Source organism: Lynx canadensis, chromosome B3 (assembly GCF_007474595.2).
Source record: "Lynx canadensis isolate LIC74 chromosome B3, mLynCan4.pri.v2, whole genome shotgun sequence".
NCBI lineage: Eukaryota > Metazoa > Chordata > Mammalia > Carnivora > Felidae > Lynx > Lynx canadensis.
Genome location: NC_044308.2, coordinates 137,133,036 through 137,154,461, shown reverse-complemented (window position 1 = coordinate 137,154,461; position 21,426 = coordinate 137,133,036). Strand labels below are relative to the sequence as shown.

Sequence of the window (21,426 nt, the reverse complement as noted above, 5' to 3'; positions counted from 1 at the left end):
GGAGGGAGGGAGAGAGAGAGAGAGAGAGAGAGAGAGAGAGAGTGTCTTAAGTAGGTCCCGCACCCAGCACGGGGTCAGCGAGACCCTGACGTGGGTCCCGAGCCCACAGCGCTGGGATCATGACCTGAGCTGAAATCAAGAGTTGATGCTCAATTCACTGAGCCACCCAGGAGCCCCTATTCCTTCCAAATTTCTAGTTGCATTCTATCCTAAGGAAGACCTGTCTCTTTTCTCCTCACTTATTCATTCATTAAACACACACACACACACACACACACACACACACACATATCAGCGCGGACTCATGGATTCTATTTTACTCCACGGGACATAATCTCCTACTATCATCATTTATTTTGATGTTTCAATTTCCCAGATTTGGCCAGCGGGAGTCCCTTCAAACGGACTACGTTGTTGTTTTGAAATGTCTCCTTCACTCTTCGAGCGTTTTCATGTTTTCTGGCCCGACAAGAAGGTCCAGGCTCACTTACGCTTTCTCTGTCCCAACCGTGAAATGCGTTATTTCTTCAAGGATTCCCGGTTCCTTTTAGCAGAAGATGGTGTTTCAAGCTGCTCCAGGGTTCTATCAGCGGACAGAGCTAGGAAGTATATATACATAGATATACTTTTATGTATACTGAAAGCCCTAGGTTCACATCAGTATCTCCAATTCCAACCTGACCACTCAAGCCTTCTTCTTTTCTCCTTTCAATATTTGTAACCCCATTCTCCAACAGTGAGGAATGTGGCTTCCGTGGTCCTCAATATAGTTTTTCATTTGCAGAGTCCCCTTGTATATACAATTGGCTGCCTGACTTTGCAGGACTGCACCCACCTTCCTTGTTTTGGCTCTGATCTCCACGCTCGGCTGACTTCCTAGCTGAATAGTGGGACGACTGTATTCTCCTGGGTAGATGGAAAAGCAGAGAGAACCAGTCACTAGAGAAAGATACACAGATAAGCAGACACAGAGGGGGGAAAAAATCACAGAAGGATATAGAGAGTACCTTTGAGTTCCTGAAAGCTTTCCAACTCCTGGGTCTACTCCTTTGCTGCAGCTGTATTCCTGCTCCCGGCTTCTGTGAGAAGCGTCTGCAACCTTATGATACAGTCCTTCCCTTTTGGTTAAGCTACTTCAGGTTGGTTTCTGTTACTTGCAAACAAAGAGTCTTAAGCAAAGGTATATTTGTATCCTGACTTGTCCTACAAAAAAGAAAACAAATTATGGAAATAATCAGGGCAGAGGGAAAATAAAAAAATTTGCCCACCGAAAATGCATACCACATGGTACTATACCGTTGCTTAACATGGGCTGAAATGTTAGCTCCAAGATTTCTAGTGATCCAAAGTGTGAAACACTATCCCTGACAAGAGTTTATGTCTCTGGATTTAAAAACAAGCCAGCAACTAGAGCATGAATAGATAGATCATTGGAACAAAATGCGGAGTCTACAAGTGAACCCTTCAACAAATGGCCAATAAGTGGCAAACTGTGTAGCCATCTGGAAGAAAAAGAATTTGGATCCATCACTCATCCCATATACTCAGTCACTGCCAAATGGATGGATGTTTAATTGCAAAAGACTGGAAGTCTAAGTGCCCACCGAAAGAGAATTAGTTAAATAAATCAAGGCACATCCCAGCAATATAGTGTTATGGGGATTGAAAAAAAATAGCAAGGGGATGCCTGGGTGGCTCAGTCCGTTAAGCATCAGACTTCAGCTCAGGTCATGATCTCACAGTTTGTGAGTTCGAGCCCCGCGTTGGTCTCTGTGCTGACAGCTCGGAGCCTGGAGCCTGCTTTGCATTCTGTGTCTCCCTCTCTCTCTGCACCCCCCCCCCCACCACTCTGTCTCTCTCTCAAAAATAAGTAAACATTAAAAAAAATTTTAAAAATAGCACGGACCTCTGTATATATTGCTGCAAAATACCTTCAGGATATATTATGTAAAGAAGGCAAGGTAAAGTAGGCGTGTAGAGCATGCTACCATTTTTGTAAATGAGGAAGTCTTGGCTTGTATGCACATGAAAAAATTCTTCTGATGAATGAGGAAGAAATACCTGCTTGGGGACAGGTGTGAGAAAGATTCTTTCTACTATATACATTGTTATGCTCTCTGAGGGATGAACCATATGTATGTACCACTCTTTTTCTTTATTTAAAAAAAAAAAACTGGTGAAAATTAGACAAATCCGCTGATGGAGAAGACCAGCTAGTCTTGACAGATTGAACGGACAGCAGGAGGGGCTAAAAGTTTTACCTGCCCCCAAATTCCCACTGCTAGTGCCTATTTTCACCCTGAGAAGCCATCCTTTTCACAAAGGATTATCTCCCGAAAGCCTTTATGTGTGTTATCAGGGAGGTCTGTTGCCCACAGTGTGGTACGTGTAAGAAACGTTTTTATGGAGGTCTGCCCAAAGCATTCTATTTCCTAATTTTGCCCATGAACATTCTATGTTAAGGCGAAACTCCAAGCCAAACTATGGTAGATGTATGATCAAAATTTGAGCACAGTAGTGACTGACAGCACGCCAGTCCGGAAGCCAGACTACCTGGGGCTCTAATCTCAGTTCACTTATTAGCTGCTGGAGGCTAGTCAGTTTCTCCATCTGCTAAAATGGGGCCAGTTACAACGCCCATCTCCAATTTATATCACGAGCATGTGCGCCTTAGGGCAGCCAGTCCAATAGCAACAAAATGTGGCCCACGTAAGGCATCACGATTCTTCTAGCACAGCAAAAAAAAAGAAAAAACAAGTGAAACTACTGTTTATCCCGCTGTGTAAAACACATGATCACTTCATGTCATCAGTAAGATTATTAGTGCGATGTCTTACAGTCTTTTTTTGGTAAAGCACACATACATCTACGAGTTCCAACCAGCACATCCCACTTGGGACTGGCCAATTTTTAAGTGCTCAAGAGCCACACGAGGCTGGTGGCGGCTGTAGAACACCGGCTATCTAGCACGGAGTAGGTGCTGAGTGCTAACGCTTAAGATTGGAAGCATCCCCTGCAGTGCACCAGCCTACCCCAGGAGTCCTCTGGAAGAGATGCCTACATTTGGGGGTAAATTAATAGGATTCTCTTTAAGCCCATGACTTACTGGACCTCCATCCACTCTTTAATTCACAGACACGAGGTGTGGCAGAGGGTTGCAACCTATGCAAAGGGACAATTTACATAAGCGCCCCCCCCCCCGTCTCCGTCCCATTATCCGGTTATTCCTATTCCGGGGCGGGGGTGGGGTCTGTTGTCTCCCCAAATGCGGAGGGCCCGGCACCACCACCGCGGGGGAGAAGCAGGCGAGTGGGAAGGCCCTTTAAAAAGGGGAGGCGGTGGTAAGAGGAGCGCTGAGCCTCCGGAGAACAATTACGGCCGTGGGGAAGGGCCACGTTTAGGGGGCGGTGGGTGTCAGAGGGGCAACGATGGAGGCGGACGAGTTCCGAGAGCCGGGAGGTTCTGCCGAGCCCGGCGAGCGCTCGCGGCTCCGGCGCGCGGGCCCAGGAGCGCGGCGAAAGCGCCGGGCCGCAGGCGGTGGATCGCCCCGGTCCACTCCCGGCGCTGGGCCGCAAACGCCGCCTGGCTTCCGCCTCCCGCGTCCGCTGTCTCCCGGCTCCTGAATGGCTGCGGGGCCGGGATTAACCTTTCACCGCCGCGCTCTGTCCAATCACAGGCTCGCTCTCATGCCGGCGCGGGGCGAGCGGGGCCGAGCGGAGCGTGGGGGCGCGGAGGGGGCGGCGCGGGCGCCGGTGGGATTCTTCAAGCGGCTGTGCGCCGTTGCCGCGGGCCGTGCGCGGGCTGCGGGCGAGCCGGGCTCTGCGCAGTCTCCGCAGGCGCGGGCGGGAGGGGTCGAGGCGGAGGCGCGGCGCGGCGCAGGCTGCTCCAGGCCCAGGTGAATGGAGTAACCTGACAGCGGGGACGAGGCGACGGCGAGCGGGAGGAAATGGCGGCGGCGGCGGCGGCGCCAGGCGGCACCGGGAGGCCTGGGCTGTGACGCGCGCGCCGGAGCGGGGTCCGATGGTTCTCGAAGGCCCGCGGCGCCCCGTGCTGCAGGTGAGGCGGGCTCCCGCGGAGCCGCTTTGTGTGCGGGGCGGGGAGCGGCTGCGCCCGCCTCGGCGCGGAGGCCCGCGTGGGCGCCCGGGCCCGGACCCGCCGGGGAGGGCAGCCGGCGCGGGCAGATGGCGCGCGGCCTCGCCCGGTCCCGGGCGGCGCGGCCTGCGAGCCGGGCGTCCACCGGGCCGGGCTCCGCGCCGCCCGGCCCCTGGCGCCCCTCCGGAGTCGGCGCCGTGGAGGGCCGCGGTGCGGTCGCGCTGGCGGCGGCCGGGGCCGCGGAGCCCGCGCTGCCGCCCGCCGGGCCCGCGGAGAGCAGGCTTTGACAGGTCCGGTTACGCACGCGGGAGCGGTGCGGGACCCGCGGCGGCGTCCGGGGAGCATCCTCGGGACCGCGCCGGGCCTGCTCGGAGGGCAGGGAGGCCGGCTGTCGTTGCTGGCGGGGAAGCGCGAGCCTCGGGGTCCCGCCCGGCGAGGATTGTTCGCGTTTATTGGCAGGTGACCAGATCTGGGTCCCCCGGGGCGGGTGGCCGGGGCCATCTTTTCGCCCCTCCCCTCCGATGTTTTTGTTGCCAGAACGCCTGAACCCTGCAGAGGAGCCTTTCTGGAGGGTTTTTCATCCCCGGGAAGTCGGTGTATGTTTTAGGTTAGCGCATCAGATTCATGGGGATGGTCTAGAAAAACCGAGCTGCCCCGAAGGCTCTGCCCGCAGCAGAGCTAACACACCCCGTAATGGGTCTTTAATAGCCCGGAGATTTGTAAAAACAAGGATGAGTGAGGAGTCCTTTGCTCTTCAGGGTTCAGTCTGTGCGTTTGTGAAGAAAAGTCATTCTTCCGGGGACCCGCTGCTGGTTCACATGGAAAGTCTGAGCATTCTTAGGATTATCACGAGATAAGCATTCCTCTTATTAAAGAGTAATTAACTTTGAAGCCTGTGCCGCTGGGAGGTGCTTCTGGCTTTGAATTTTCTGAATCTTTACCATCCCGATTTTCACTTGTCTTCTGTTGCTTGTCTTTCAAGTGCAGCACACTCAGTGAATGGAAAAGGACAGGAGTTAGGAGTTAAATTACTTGGAAAGTACATATTTTTTAATGTGCTCTCGTAAGAGGTTCGCTAAATTGAAAATGTATTGATGTAAACATGTCGTTTTCTCAATAAGAACCCATCTGAATCGAGAGCTCCAACAAGTTATTGGGCGATGGATGATGGTGCAGGATTCTGAATGAGACTGGGAGGGAGTAGCGATTTTAGGACTGTTAGTATTTGGGGGAGTGTCATTAATATCTAGGCTCTGGAATAATCAGTTTCTTTCGCAGTGTTGTCTTTGGAGCCAGTTAGCTACCTGTGGTGTGTGTACGTTACATGGAATATGTGGTCTACACACAGACATATATGGACACGTGCATATAATTATTTCAGAACTTCATTTTAGGTCACATAAAACTTACTGTCTTTATAGATTAGAAATACTGTAAACATTGCTTGTAATATGGTCACTATAAACATTTAAATAGCAACATGGGTTAATGGATTTATCCATGGTATACGCGTGCTGTTTTAAGAAAAGATGTATTCATCAATTTAATTCGGGGAGAAAAGATCTTCTTTAACTGCAGTTGAACGCTATCAGCTCACCATCAGAGGTTAAGTTCTGTCGACTGTATCATGCCTGCGACTCTTCTGTATGAGTTGGTATAGCAGGGTTTTGCCATTGCCAAGTTTTCTTGTCCTGGGTTTGGAAGACGTTTTATTTTGATGTGGCTCGTGATTCTTACCTTATAGTGATTTGGGGGGTGGTACGTAGGTGGCAGTTCGTTTGGTGTAGTGCTGCCTTCTAGGAATGACGTTTATGACCCTGGGACTCTCCCCTGCCACCATCCCACGTGCGAGATGCTTGTTTCATTTGAGAAAGTAGGTATTTCATAGAGGTTCCCGCACTTGTGACCCGGTTAACATCCTGTGGTCATTACTTGTGGCAGAGGAAAGAAAGGAAACGTTTATTAATAAAAAGTGCCTCCTCCTTCTGTGCCAGGATGTTTCGGTTGCTTTTCTATACCTGCTCCTTCAGACCTCCCTGAGACAAACGCGGTATCGTCCTTCTTTTACATGCAAGGATATGAAGACTCCGATTATTGACCTGAGTTGTGAACCTAGAAGTAGCAGTCAGGAGTCAGTCATGGTTTGATTTCAGAGTCCTTGCGTGTGGGCTCTTTGCAGTGCACTCCGTTACTGCAAGTGGATTTTAGGAGAAAACGTGTGTCAGACGCGGGTGAGTCCTGGGGCGCCTGGGTTGCTCAGTTGGCTGAGCATCAGATTTCTACAGCTCAGGTCATGATCTCATGGCTCGTGAGTTCGAGCCCCCCGTCAGGCTCTGTGCTGACAGCTTAGAGCCTGGAGCCTGCTTAGGATTCTGTATCTCTGTCTCTCTCTGCCCCGCCCCTGCTCAAGCTCTGTCTGTCTCTATCTCAAAAATAAAAGTAAAAACACTAAAAAAAAAAAAAGAAAAAAAAAAGACAGGTAAGTCCTTAGTTAATATTTGTTGACGGGGCGCCAGAATGGCTCAGTCGGTTAAGCATCTGACTGGCTCAGGTCATGATCTCAAGGTCAGTGAGTTTGAGCCCCGCGTCCGGCTCTGTGCCGACAGCTCAGAGCCTGGAGCCTGCTTCAGATTCTGTGTCTCCCTCTCTCTCTGCCCCTCCCCTGCTTGTGCTCTGTCTCTTGCTGTCTCTCAAAAATGAATAAATGTTAAAAAAAAATTTTTTTTTGTTTTAATTGCTGAATGAATGGAACTTTTTCTAACCTTAAATATTCTGGTGACCCCTGATTATCGGAATCATTCATATTTTTTTCTTTTTTTGTGGTAAAATCAGCATAACAGAATTTGCCTTTTTAACCAATTTTAAATGAGCAGTTTGGTGGCGTTAAGTATATCTGTTGTGTTGCAACCATCACCACCGTCCATCTTCAAAACTTTTTCATCATCTTCACCTGGAACTCTGTCCCCATTGAACATTACCTCCCCATTCCCCCCTCCTCCCAGACCTAGGCACCCCCATTCTTCCATCTCTGTGAATCTGACTCCTCCAGAAACCTAGTATATGTGGAATCATACAATATTTGCCCTTTTGTGACTGGCTTGTTTCAGCTGGCATAGTCTTCAGGGCTCATTCATGTTGTAGCATGGGTCAGACTCTCCTTTTTTTTTTTTTTTTTAATGTTTATTTATTTTTGAGAGAGAGAGATAGAGCGAGCGCAAGTCGGGAGGGGCAGAGAGAGAGGGAGACACAGAATCCGAAGCAGGCTCCAGGCTCTGAGCTGTCAGCACAGAGCCCGACACGGGGCTCGAACTCACAAACCGTGAGATCATGACCTGAGCTGAAGTTGAACGCTTGCTTAACTGACTGAGCTACCCAGGTGCCTGTTCGACTCTCCATTTTTAAGGCTGAATAATATTCCTTGTATATGTGTATACACGCCACATTTTTTTTATCTGGTTTTTCATGAATGGACGCGTGGGTTTCTTCTGCCTTCTAGCCTTGTGACTAATGCTGCTGGGAGCATAGATGTACAAGTATCTGTTTGAGTCCCTGCCTTCACTTCTTCTGGGTATATACTCAGAAGCGGTCAGGCTGTTTCTTGATCATCAAAACGCTAGAGTCAGCAGAAGTTACTGTAGTATGAGTTTTCTGGGGTTGCTATAGGCGGTTACACTATCCTACAAATAATTCCCCTCTGTTCAGAGATGAGTTTAGTCTCCTTGAGTCCCAGGATTTACTCATTTTTATGATCTTGCTTCCTATCACTGCTTGGCGAGTAGATGTGCAAGGAAGTGAATTCATTCAGTTGATTCATCGTGGGGCTTTGGAGTGCTCTGATGCTGCTAGAGGACGAAACTGGGAAGGTCTGTGTTCAACTTGTGTAAACAGTAAGTTGAAGCCAAGTGATTTATCTTGTTTACCTTGTGCTCTCCCTTTTGGACATTCAAGAGTTTACTTCGTTCAGAAACCCCAGTGGAAGCATGTGTGTTATACTGGGTCTTATTCACAAGTTTCTTTGGAATGTTTTTTCCTATCGTTACGCACTTACGACTTGCCGAAGTAGGTGATGATCTTACGAAGCAGCACCCTGTCTTTTGTAGTCTACCTCCTGAGCCTGTGAGGTGGATCTTTTGTTCTTTATTTTCTGATTCTTTGATGTTCATCAAATCCTTTGCATGTTACAGGCTCATTTTTTTTTTAGTTACAACTGATTTCTGCTAAGGCGATTCTCGTGGTATTACAGTCTGTGTAGACATAGCCATTTACTACTTTGTCTACTTTGAGAAAGGATTTGAGATTGTCTTACGCTCATGGACTGATTTGAGAAGACTGAAAACAGTGGCCTAAGTGGAGGGGTAGAGTGTGGAAGTTGCTGGAAGGAATTATCGGTGAGAGGCTGAGGGCAAGGACAGCCTCGGCATCTGCATGTAACCGAAGAGGGTTTTTTTTGTTGTTGTTGTTTTGTTTTGCTTTTTTGTTTTTAATTTTTATTAGTCAAAGCAAAAGAGGAAACAGAACTAATTATATAGTCGGCATTGACTAATGAGAGGAAGTAAACCAGGAGAAGCCGACTTCTCTCTCGTATGAAGAAGAATCATTTGGATTCTTGCCTAAAATGACATTAACGATAGATGGAGAAAATGTGTTGCATTTTACATATAGGGAAACATTTTGCACCTGCCATTTTAGAGAAAGCGGAGAAAAGAGGGTGTGCCTCGTACTGGTAATTTGATTCGTCAGAGTTTAGTTAATTTATCTTTCAGGTGATGTCCCCGCAATATCAATGGTCTCATTCAGGCTTTTGACCGATGCTGAATCACGATCCAGTCACAAATGAACCCTTTTCTGGATAGCGTAGGCAGTCAGGATCTTCCAGATTCTCTCTGCCAGTCTTTAGGAACGCGTGTCAGTTGCCTTTCTTACATGGTGGTGTATACTCAGTGAATGAATACAGAGAGAAATGCATTATTTTTGAGGTCAAGTCAAGCTGATGAAATTGAAATCTTCAGTCATGTAAAAAGGCCTTTGTTAAAACAGATCCCCGAGTACAGAGTGGCTTTCTCGTTCATCTGAAATTGTCAATGAATTGTTAGGACTCTTTTTCATACACAAAGTTGCTTTACATTTTAAATAAGTGACTAAGAAGATGCCACAAGAAAACATTGTCAGAGGAGGTCCCTAAGCCTGTTACTGGAAAGAAGACAAAACAATTGAGTTTTGGCCCTAGCGTTCTCTTCTTTGAGGCTCACGGTAATAGTAAGTGTTGGCTGCGTTAAGGTTGGTAAGATAGTAAGGATGGAATAGTGCCTGGCATAGAAGGTGCTCAGATTTGCCTAATGAACTGATTAATTTATATTTAATTTTTTTTGGAGTCGTCCTTAGAAGCCGAGATAGATTTACGGAGCGTGATATTGCTTGTATATTAAGGCTTTTAAAGAAAGATCATCGTTCTTCTTATTTTGGACAGATCATGCTGCCTGATTCTTGATTCTCCTCCATTTGTGATGTACATATGATTAAGTGCATGGAAACATTGTGGACCAAGAGAAGCGTTAAGAAACTCCTAGAAGAAAATTGCTGTAAAAATCGGGAGTTGTTCCGGTATCGAAAGCATTCTCATTGTTGAGGCAGCCTGACTGTGGTTGTTGTGATGTTGGTTCTGTTTTTGCCGACAGCCCCATGTACGCAATGAGGTAGCGATTTAAAAAAAACACGTTTGGAAAATTCCTCTGGGAATTAGGTGTCTACAAACCCATTCAGAATTTTAAAAATAACGTATTGAACTCAAATAATGAGAGGAGGATCCCAATGTAAAACTCGATCTTTGAAATGTTGTAGAAAGGTTCTTTGATCAGCAAGGAGTTAGATCAGCAAGACTATCGGAAGGGGAAAAGAAAGGCAGCAGCAGACTTATCTCATACTTTGAGATTCCAGGACTTGTGTCTTTCTGTCGGTTACAGCCTAGGAGGGCAATTAACCTGTCAAACCCAAAGATTTGAAGGCCTCTGATCAGTGGTATTTTAAGCTTTTTCCACCTTGGAGAATTAAAGATTAATATTTTACTATAGCATCATAGGGATGTCTGCACTGTATCAAATAGTGCAGCTATCTTTCTGACTTGGGTCTCTGTAATAGAGATACCAAGTGTAATAATGCCTTTATATTGCTAACTCTCCCTAAGTAACCATTATCCTCCTATTATGCATGAACAAAACATCATCCTTGAATCTGTATTTCACACCATCATGAACCGTTTATATATCTGTCACACATCCTTGGTGTAGGCCACTGGTTCTTACTCTGTAGACAGAGACTACGGATTTGATGAAAGATGTGAATCTTATTTCCAGAAAAACGTACATACTCATAATTTCACATAAAATTATACGAGGTGCAGGGATCCCTCCTGAATCCTATCTGCACGTGCTTGCTTAGGCCATGTCTACACAAAGACAACTAATAGGTTAACTAAGGAGCAGTGACAAAATTCTGGATGGTTGACACACAAGTTCCACAAGATTGATGGAATCGAATGAACAGTGCAGAATAACGTGTGGTCAAGAAACCTCTGTTCTAGTTGGCTTGACTTCTAAATAGCCGTGTGGTAAGCGCAAGTCACCTTGGCCTTTCTAGATTTTAACTTTCTCACTGGTAAAATGAGAACATTTGCAAGCCTCTAAATATCTTCTAGTCAGTAGTGTTTAAGGCACCCCTAGAACTCCGGGACCTCTCCATTTCAAGCTGAGGGTTTCGACTGAGCATGAGGCATGGAAAAGAGAGGCTGCATTTTTCTTGAGTATTAAGGTTTGTATACAGGGACCACGGGAAAGGAGACCACGGAATTGTGGGCGGGTCCGAGCAGGGAATGTAAAATGCAAACGTGGAGAAATTGCCTTGAAAAGTATAGCGGGAGCCAGATTTTGCCTTGACCGGATGGCAGAATCTTTCAGACACAGTTGAGACTTTTCGTCGTCTGTCTCTGCTTCCAGTACAGCTCAGTAAATGTTGGTGAATGAGGAGAAAATTTCACAGAAGCGGTTTGAAGCCTTCTACCTGACCAGTATGGTGAGGAGCCAGTAACCCATCAGGAGGCCCTGGGTACTATTAATGAGAAGAGGGTCTACTGGGAACCCTGGTACTTTAATTTTAAAAGCTTCTATTTTGTGTTGAACACTGTACTGAGAGCACCTAGCTTTCTTCCCAGTCTTGTATAGCTAAACATTAAAAAGGGAAACTCCCAAACTTCTAAATCTTTAGATGTACCTGCTGCATATACTAAACTCAAGTGATTTATTGATCTTAGGCCAAACATAATTTGGGGTGTGTTTATTCTTTTATTTTTTTATTTTTGATAGAGACAGAGCGTGAGCAGGGGAGGGGCAGAGAGAGAAGGAGACACAGAACCCGAAGCAGGCTCCAGGCTCCGGGCTGTCAGCACAGAGCCCGACGCGGGGCTTGAACTCACAAATTTCAAGATCATGACCTGAGCCGAAGTCGAACGCTCAACCAACTGAGCTACCCAGGCGCCCCAATAATTTGGGGTGTTTTAAGGAAAAGGCAGAATTTTGTTGGTAAGAATATGTGAACAAATGATTAAACAAACCAAACCAAACAAAAATCACCTAAGGCATTTGAGTGCAGTAGGTAAATTGAGCCAGAGATAAGGCAAAAGCTGTAATTTCTTGTCTAAATGCAGTTAGCGCCTTCAAAGGAATGATTCTTTTTTTGCTTATCTGATATATGCCTTTAGTGTTCAGCCCTTCTTCGCTAAAATATGGGAAATAGTCACTGCCAAATAGTGCTTCCCTTTGGGGATATAAAAAATTTCCATCGACATATGATGCAGTTCTGAAGGAGAATGTTGTTTTGACACTCAGTCTTTGTAAACACCTAGCTTTTGTGTTGGTGAACATTAGGAAAAGAGAATTCTGGGAAGTTTGTTTTACTTGTGAGCTGGGTCTGTACTTTCCCCAAGAATAGGGAAAGAAGTAATTGTTTTAAAGCCTTTCTTTAAAGCACGTGCACAAACTTGCACACGCATAGCACGCGTACATATACACACAGAATACACGTATACATGTGTGAAGCCTGTATTATCTAGGTCTCTGCAGCAGATGCTCGGTTAAAGTGCTTACTTGTGTTTTCTGTATCGAGTGAAGACAAAAATCACACAGTGCATGGTAGTTTCAGGAATATTAATTTCTCTAGTTTATTTCACCATGTCTGAACCCCCTTTATGATAGCAGTCTCGTTTCAGGTAGTACTTTTCATTTTACTAGAGAAGTTCGTTTCGTAGTATTTGTATCAGGTAGTCAATTGTGTTTAGTCATCAGTTGAATGGCATAAAGATACTAGAAGAAATGGCGGGATATATGGTCAGTTATTGTGTGTTTATCGAGCACCTGTGTTCCTAGACTAGAAAGGCCGAGAGGAATGTCAGTGGCCAGGGCTGATTTCAGCTGCCAGCGGCTTTAAAATTAAAGCAGTATTTTTACTTAAATGTGTTTATGCAGATTCAGCTGAAAATGAAACATTCAGTTTGCCTCTGTTATTTTTAAATTGTATTTTACTCTTTTTCAGTCCCCTGGGGAGATCAAAGGGACCATATCCAGGAGCACCTTATTTTGACTAGCAAATCGGTGTTAACCGACCCCTCCTTTGAGATTATCGAGTATTGTGTGTTGTGGAAATAAGTTGGGAATCAGAATTCAGGTAGAATTCCACCTCTCCCATTTATTGGTCAGTTGGCCTTGGGTAGGTTATTTCAAATCCCTGTGCAATGGAAATGACACTTGCTTCAGGGCTGTTTTGAGGATTCAATTAGATAATAGATAATTTAATGCTCCATTAAGGTAAATCTTCTCTCTTCCCTCTTTCTGTGGGAACTTCCGGTATTTCATATGTACCATGGTAAATGAAGAATTTTTGCATATTGTATTAAGGATTTTTACTTCTCTTTTAAAATAAACTTTAAGTGAAATCAGTTTCAGCTGATAAACAGGAAAGTACCTAAATCACAAGGATGTACAAAGTGGACACACCCAGATCAAGAGCAGATATGACCAGTATTTTACAAACTCCTCTCAGTGCCCCTCCCAGGCAATTACACCCCCGCCCGCCCCGGTCCCCTGCCCAAAAAAAAAAAAAAAAAAAAAAAGCAAACACCGTACTGACTTTTCCTTATTTCTAACTTTATGGTAGTAGAAGTTATATGGTATGATTTTGTGTTGGGTCGCTTCACTTAACATCTGAAGTGTGTGAGATTCACAGTATTCTGTTGTATGAATATGTCCACGTTTACTTGTCTGTTGTATTGTTATTGGACACTTGTCTTGCTTTCAGTTTTGTCTGTTAGGAATAGTGCAGTTCTTTTGCATGTTTTTTGGTGAATATGTGTCTATTTCAGTCGGTGTTCACTTAGAACGGAATTATTTGGGTTATGGGACATGCGTATATTCAGAGCAGATACTTCCAATTTGCAGTTCTACTAGCCTTGTATGAAAGTTCTCTAAGCGTCACATCCTTTCCCACACTGGATACCATGTGTCTTCCTTTTGGCCGTTCTGATGGGTGTGGTAGTAGCTCATTGTGGCTTAATTTGCATCCTTCTAATTGCTTATGAAGGTTATTGACCATTTGATACCCTGTGCTGGGAAGTCCTTTGCCTACGCTCCATTTGCTCCTCTGCCTGTTCCTTACTAATCGGTAGAAATTGTTTCCGTATCTCCTACCCTGGCTTGCCTTTTCACTCTTAATCAGATCATATGATAAACAGACATTTTTAATTTCGACGTAGTCCACTTTGTCCATTTTTTCCCTGTATGATTAGTACTTTTAGCGTCTCGTCTAAGAAATTTTTGCTTACTCCAAGGACACGAAGGTATTCTCTTAAGTTGTTTTCTGAAGACTTTTTTGTTTTACGTTGCACCTTTAGAACTATAACCCAGCTGGCACTGATTTTTGTGTATGACTTGAGGAAGGAGTCAAGACTCACTTTTCCATCTGGATACACAATTAACCCAGTTGTTATTTGAAAAGACCGTCCTTTCTGTACTACACTACAGTGTTGTTTTTGCCATTAATTAAATAACTTGTATGTTTGGGTCTGATTCCATGGCCTGTTCTGTTGCATTGTTTTGTGCCATTACCCACACTGTCTTATGTATTGTAGCTTTATATTAAATATTAATAAATCAGTTGACCTTTTTTTTTTTAGAGAGAGTGCACGTGCACTTATGCTCATGTGTAAGCGGGGGAGGGGCAGGGGGAGGGAGAGAGAGGGAGAGGGAGAGAGAGAGAGAGAGAGAGAGACAGAATCTTAAGCGAGCACCATGCTCAGTGCAGTGTCTGATGTGCATCTTGATCCCACTACCCTGGAATTGTGACCTGAGCCAAAATCAAGGGTCAGATGCTCAACCGACTGAGCCACCCAGGCGCCCCTAAATCAGTTGACTCTTGAGTGTTAAGCCATCCTTGCATTCCTGTGATAAACTGTAACTGATTGTGATGCATTATCCTTTTTATACATTCCTGGATTCAGTTTGCTAACATTTTGATTAGTATTTTTACACTTTTGGTTTGAGAGATAGGTCTGTAATTTTACTTTTACCATGATGTCCTTGTTGGATTTTGTTGTCAAGTTTATGCAGGTCTCACGGGAAGAGTTGGAAAGGATTCCTTTTCATTTCCGTCCTCCCGAAGGGTTTGTTGTTAACATTGTAGTTGTTTCTTTAAAATTTTTTTTTTTTCAACGTTTATTTATTTTTGGGACAGAGAGAGACAGAGCATGAACGGGGGAGGGGCAGAGAGAGAGGGAGACACAGAATCGGAAACAGGCTCCAGGCTCTGAGCCATCAGCCCAGAGCCTGACGCGGGGCTCGAACTCCCGGACCGCGAGACCGTGACCTGGCCGAAGTCGGACGCCCAACCGACTGCGCCACCCAGCCGCCCCTGTAGTTGTTTCTTTAAATGTTTAGAAGAATTCACTCTAGTGAAGCCATCTGGGTTGGGAGTTTTTAATAATCTTTTTTTTTTTTTTTTTTTTTTTTTTTTTTTTTTGATAGCTATAGGCCTCTTCAAATTTTTTGTTTCTTTAGATGTTAGTTTTGGTCGGTTTTGTTTTTCAGGGAATTTGCCCCCTTCTGAAGTACTTTCTTTAGCGGCTACTAAGATGTAACTGATACTAAAAATAGAAATAACCAGATAAAACTTCGCTCCATTTGGAAAAATTGCAACTTTTTAAAGGGATTGTTAAGTGATTTAACATAAAGAATACTCTTCATTGTGGTTCATGGAAGAATAAGCAGTGGTTAGTGCCACTCGAATGAAGTTTTTTAAATACTCTTCCAGTTTAGGCACAAGTGTGATTTATGTGGACAAAGTTAGTTCCCTGAAAACAAACTATATTCAAAAGCTATTGTTATGTGGAATCTGTAATTAGATTCGGAGCTACATTTTTAATCTTTGACCACATTGCATTTTGGATTAATTCGACTAGTGAATTATAATTTAACATGTTCTTGGTTCTTTGCAGGATTGTTTCTAAGTGATACTAAAAATAAAAATAAGTCGTTAAAGTAGGAAGTAATGGCACCTTAAAAACATTTTGGGAGTGGGGCAGTCCATATTGAAATAACCTCTAGGATTGGTTCTTAGTGGTAAGAATTGTCAGCATTTATTCATTCAAAAAGATCCTGCTTGTGCCTGGCACCCCAGTTGGTTCTGGATATATAGATTTACTGTCTTTAACTGAAACTGTTGACTTTCTGAAAAAGTGGCACTCGATGAGACCTACAGTTGAGGCTGAGGGGTGAGGGGGTGGTGGTATATGCAAAGGCTCTGGGGTAGAAAGGCCCTTGGTGGATGTGTCTGCAGGGAGGAGGTAGAATTACACACGTCCCAGTTAGAGATAGATGCAGGGCCGTGTGCAGTAAGGATTTTCGATTTTATCCTCTAAGTGCAGAGGGAATGCATTGAACTTTTGAGCCATCTTGCTATACTGGTTTGACTCATGTTTTCCCTATACCTAGTTACATGGTGCTTTGAGCTCCATTAATATTCTTCTCTTGTTTTTAATCGCTTTCTTTTCTTCCCCCTACCTAGGACTGATGGTTTTTGGTAGTCCTTGGCGGGAGGTTGGGTCTGGCAAATAACAAAGATTTACTCATGCTTTTGGTGTTGAGTGCATTCAGACAGTTCGTTTACTGCCTCGGTCCCTTACAGACCTCAGGCTTTATCCATACAATAAGGCGGAAGCAGATGTAGAAAATTCTAAAACACATTTGGGGTGTCCTAGTGGCTTTGCTGGGTTCTGGTAGTATAGGAGGTTAACAACACATTGCCTTTGCAGGGTTTGGTAGCTGCCGGTTTTTTGCCCTTTGGTCTAGTGTGGATTCTTTCCTGTTTGTTTTTTTTTTTTTTTTTCTTTCTTTCTTTTAAGAGGGTTATAAATATTCTGAAAGATGTGAGCCTGCACTTAGAGTTTTGGTTCCTGCTTCTTTCCCATCCTTTGTAGTCCCCAAATATGTCAATAATGTCACATGCTCTTAATTGTGCCTCACACAGCGTGTTCTTTAGTGAGGCTCTTGCAGTGTTTCACCTCCTCCCCCCAGTACCCAAGTTCTCTTTTTCACGCCTAACATTGTATCTATTTTTTTAGTGATTTGCCTATGTGATGTAGCCACTGAATTAAATGTAGGTGTTGTGGGATGATGTAGGAGAGAGAGAGGAGCCAGAGGCTGACAGCTCCACAGACAGTTCCCGTTGTAGACCCGAGGGGCTCCCGGGTGGCTCAGTTGGTTAAGTGTCTGACTTCGGCTCACACCATGATCTTGCCATTCGTGGGTTCGAGCCCCCTGGCGGGCTCTTTGCTGACAGCTTGGAGCCTGGAGCCTGCTTCAGATTCTGTGTTTCTCCCTCTCTCTCTGCCCCTCCCCAGCTCGTGCTCGCTCTCTCTCTCTCTCTCTCTCAAAAATAAACATTAAAAAAAAAAAAAAAGAAATAAGGCCGAGGCTGAAAGGCAGATGAGGTCATGTGCCCAAGATCTCGTAGCTTACAAATGGATCCCGTCACCACTCTGACTTTGGAGCCCACTTCTTTTCCCCTCTCATCTGGATTCTTTCTGTAATGTGTGTGTTCTGGGTTTAATTGTAACTGAGTGAAATAAGGGCGAAATGCAGGAGGCTGCATTTGTTCTGATGCTGCTTCTCTTCTCTTTTTTGAAGCATCTCTCGAATTTCCGTAATGGACATATATTTTTTTAAATTGTGTTTAGCAGTAATGAACCTCCATCTTTCTTATTAGGTCAGGTTTTGGAACAGCCTGAAGTTCTCTTGATCGCCCAGTGTGGATCTCCAAGTCGAGATGTGCAAACAGGTCGCCAAGGATAGAGAATCATCCCTAGAGAGAGAGTGACCAGCCATCCTGCCTCCTCCACGGTTGGGATAAGTGGGTGCCTAGTGCCTGGGACAGGGGACTTGCAGTGTGCAAGTAGAGAAAGTTCCTGTATGAGTAGAGGCAGTGATTACAACGAGGAAAAGGAAGGTCCTTTCTAAAGGAAAGACTAAACTCCAGAAGTTCCTTGTTTTGTCCGTCACCGCTCCTGCCTCTGGGCCTCGGAGGGCCTCATACACAGAGCCCTTGGCCGAGATGAACTAGGTGGGAGCCCTTGGCGTGTGCTGAGACGAGACGAGCAGAGGCCCAGATCTTGTTGGAGCCCGCGGGTTCTCGGCCCTGGTGGGGCTGCGCAGGAAGCCCTTTAGGCTGTGGCTCCTGCTTATCCTAACCTATCCTGCTGTTTGGACGCTTGTGTGGGGCAGGTGCCACGGCACAGGGCTTATGATGTCCTCAGCGTGACTTGCCTGGTTTCTTTTTACTTGCTGGCTCCTCCCCCGCATGAGGCCCTGTTACTGTCCCCTCCCGGGACTGAGTCCCTCCAGGACTGAGCTCCCGCCCGGCGCTCACCTTCTCCAGAATACCAGCCGGCGGTACGGGTGTCTCGCTCAGTAAATATTTGTTGAATGAATGAATAATTCAAGGGGCAGGAGGCAAAACAAAGGTCTTTTAAGTGGGGAAAATCACCCTAAGCGCCCCCCCCTTTTTTTCCCCGTGTTTTGATAGTCAAACATCTATATCAGTGTTTACTAGGGTTTTGTTTTTCACTTTGTTTTAAAAATATTTTCAAACTCATGAGCTGTAGGAATAGTCTAAAGAATTCCCACACCATTACCTCCATGTACCGATAGTTAACATTTTGCCACATTCGCCTTCCCTCTCCGCATTCCGTTGTTACTTTTCTGAACCTTTTTAGATCAAGTGGCAGGCCTTACACTCTTCACGACTGAATACTCGAGGTAGATTTTCTAAGAACAAGAGCAGATTCTCTTACATAATCACAGTGTGGTCACCGAATTCAGAGACGTTAGCACTGATGATGACAGTTACATTTCACCAGTGTCTCTATGGGGGGAGGAAAAAACCTTTTCCTCTGGGCTCTTCGCGGATGGAGCCTGTGAATTAAATTGACAAAGGCCAGATGAACCAGACAGAGGATTTGTTTGGCATATGCACACTGGAGATTCACCCGGGAGGAGTGAAAACCCAAGGAAGCAGTTAGGCTTGAGAGTGTATGTACCATTTTAATAAAGGGCGATGTATTTTGGACGCGTGACAAGACAAAGGAATGAGAGTTGGGGCTTCTGGGGATGGTCAGTCGTGGGAAGGGAAATAGATGAGGGAAAGTAACAGGGGCCATGGTAGTAAGGTTTGTTTATGCAGATTCACATCCTCCGGGTCTTTGGGATAATTAACGTCTCTTCCTGGTACTGGAGCGGGGAGGAGGGACGCTTTCACAAAGCGACGTTTATGTCCTGCGTTGAGGCAGAGAGGGAAAGGGCAGAGAATTCCTCCCGCAGCTGCTGTTTCTCCGTTGCCTTCAGCCCAGAATACTCTCTACGCCAAAGTGGCCTGTTTTCGGGTGGCCTGTGCTGCTTCAGCCCAGTAATGTCCTTTATGGCCGTTGTCCTTCTATTGTACGGGATTCAGTCCAGGAACCGCACCGTGTGTGTTGCATGTAGTTGACACGTTTGTTTCCACTTGGAATCTGGAATCTTTTCTCAGGTTGTATCTTCTGTGATACTGACATCTTTGAAGAGCAGGAGCCGCTTGTTTTGTGAAATGAACCTCAAATTTCGTTTCCATGTTTCCTCATGATTAGATTCAGGCTTTGCAACTTTGGGCAGGAAAATCTACATAAATGACGTTTCTTTCTCAGTTCATCACATTTAGAAGTTACATGTCCGTTTGTCCCAGTCCCAGTTTGTCCCAGATGTCACTGCGGTTAAGGGTGTCATCTCTTGGGTGTTCCAGGGGCAACGTTACCAGTTTTCATTAGGGTTCGTAGGTAATCTGTGCAGAGATACCTTAAGATGACGTAAATATTCTTTTGTAAACTTCACCCAGCATCTTTCGCATCCGTTAATGACTCCTGCCTCAATTAGTAACGTGATGGTTAAAAATGGTGATTTTTTTTTCTGTCTTTCCTCTCCGTTTATTAGTTGACATTAAATAGAACTTTATCTAGATTTCACACCTAATAAAACAACGTTTCTAAAGCGAGTCTTTGGGTTTTCCCAGTTAGTTATGTTGTAACTTTAGAACTGTACATTATTGCTGAAACATTTTCAAGGTTTCTATCCAATCAGGTTGCGCTAACGTGCAAGACGATTTTGCCGAGGTTCGGAGCTCTGGGAGGACGAGGCTGGCGGGATAGGATAGCTGGATGCTGGCAGGATTATCATTGTGCAGATGGGTGCCTCTGTACCTTTGATGGCTTCTGATCAGCCCTGAACTTTTCTTTGTTGGGGGACGCGGCAAGGATGGGGTGTTAAACTTGTGAAAATAATGTGGGTGGTTTAAAGTCTTTTAAAAGTAAGGAGTATCCAAATTGAATTTGTTATTTGGCCTGCAAAAAGATACATATTAATTTAAGGTTGGATCAGTAAGGCTTTTTTCTCTACCTGGAATTAGTTAATGAAAACCAAATTTATTGATACTTCCAGCTTTGCTTTAATTCTGTGCAAGTCAAGTATGAGACGATCTTTCCTTTGAAAAATCTTACAGTTTTGGGGAGAAAATCGCTATAGCAATAGTATCTAATGTGGAGCAGAAGATACAAATTAAGCCATGATTTGGGTGGTAGGGTGGGCCCCTGTGTGCTGCATGAGAGGGGAGTCCAGTGATAGGTTTCAGGTTCTTTGGGGTGAGTGAGTGGCAGGTGGGGGCCCGGAAGCGGAAGCTCATTTGAAGGCTGGGATACACGAGTCCTGGGCTTCTGGGGAAGGCAGAGAACATGAGTGGGTGCACGTCTTGCGCTCCAGTGCTTGGTGCTTCCGCCCTTGCCCGGAGCTTTTAATATGTTTGCTTTCGTGACTCAAGTTGACTGAGCTGAACGGCCATCATAGTCCGCGGTCTCTCAGACTCGTTTTGTCTCAGGACTAGCCTCTCTTTAAATTTGTTTTTCTTTTTAATGTTTATTCGTTTTTGAGAGACAGAGAGAGACAGAGTGTGAGCGGGGAGGGGCAGAGAGAGTGGGAGACACAGAATCCGAAGCAGAGAATCCGAAGCAGGCTCCAGGCCCCGAGCTGTCAACACAGAGCCCGACGCGGGGCTCGAACCCACGAACTGAGAGATCATGACCTGAACCGAAGCCGGACGCTTAACCGACTGAGCCCCCCGGGCGCCCCAGGACTAACCTTTCTTTAGTATTAGAATGTTCATGTGTTGTATTGTGTTAAAACAGCTTAACATAGAAAATGGTGGCCTTTTTTTCCTCTCATGGATGTTCTTATGTGATAGTAAAAGAGAGACAAGAAGAGGGTCACGAATTGAGTAAATTCTAGCACTTGTTGAATAATGTTTTTATTGAATAAAGGACAGACTCTTGAAATCAAACAGTAGCCTTAGAATTCACCTTGAAAGTTAGCGGTGTATTAAGTATTTACCTCTTGAAACAAACTGAAGGGTAAATGTCCTTGTAGGTAACCTGAAGGGGAGGGACAGTTCCAAGTGCCATTTTGGTGTGTAGGAATGTTGTCTTTTTAAGAAATATTCCAAGTACGTGGGCCACTGGCCGGCAGCCCAGAGATACTTTTTATGTGGAGATTTTGATGGATGATATTTGTTAAAATGGTGTTTGACCTGTATTCAGTTTCGGTTTTGGACAGATCTAATTTTAGGCTTCATGACATTGAAATGTACACATAATATGTTTGTTACAGGTTTACAGAAACCCAGAAATTTGGCTCATAGAGTAGTGCGAGAGAAGAAAGCTAGTGA

The 21,426-nt window shown here is 45.1% G+C and overlaps 1 protein-coding gene and 1 long non-coding RNA gene across 4 annotated transcripts in view; one reads left to right on the top strand and one right to left on the bottom strand.

Moving 5' to 3' along the window:
- Window positions 1-331: 331 nt before the first annotated feature.
- Window positions 332-3,640, bottom strand: LOC115516832. The gene is made up of 4 exons (XR_003969682.1): window positions 3,107-3,640; window positions 1,008-1,203; window positions 836-906; window positions 332-599 (listed from the first exon to the last, which is right to left on the bottom strand). It is a non-coding gene; the product is annotated as an uncharacterized LOC115516832 (long non-coding RNA).
- Window positions 3,641-3,845: 205 nt separating this feature from the next.
- The window catches only part of DICER1 (dicer 1, ribonuclease III), a 73,533-nt gene continuing 55,952 nt past the window's right edge, over window positions 3,846-21,426 (top strand). For 2 of the 3 annotated variants that reach the window (XM_030319890.1, XM_030319888.1), the window contains exon 1: window positions 3,846-4,056. The gene's annotated coding sequence lies outside the window, so the exon portion shown is untranslated. Of the gene's footprint in view, window positions 4,057-11,608; window positions 11,664-21,426 lie in introns of those variants that run through there. The other variant, XM_030319889.1, reaches the window with a different exon arrangement.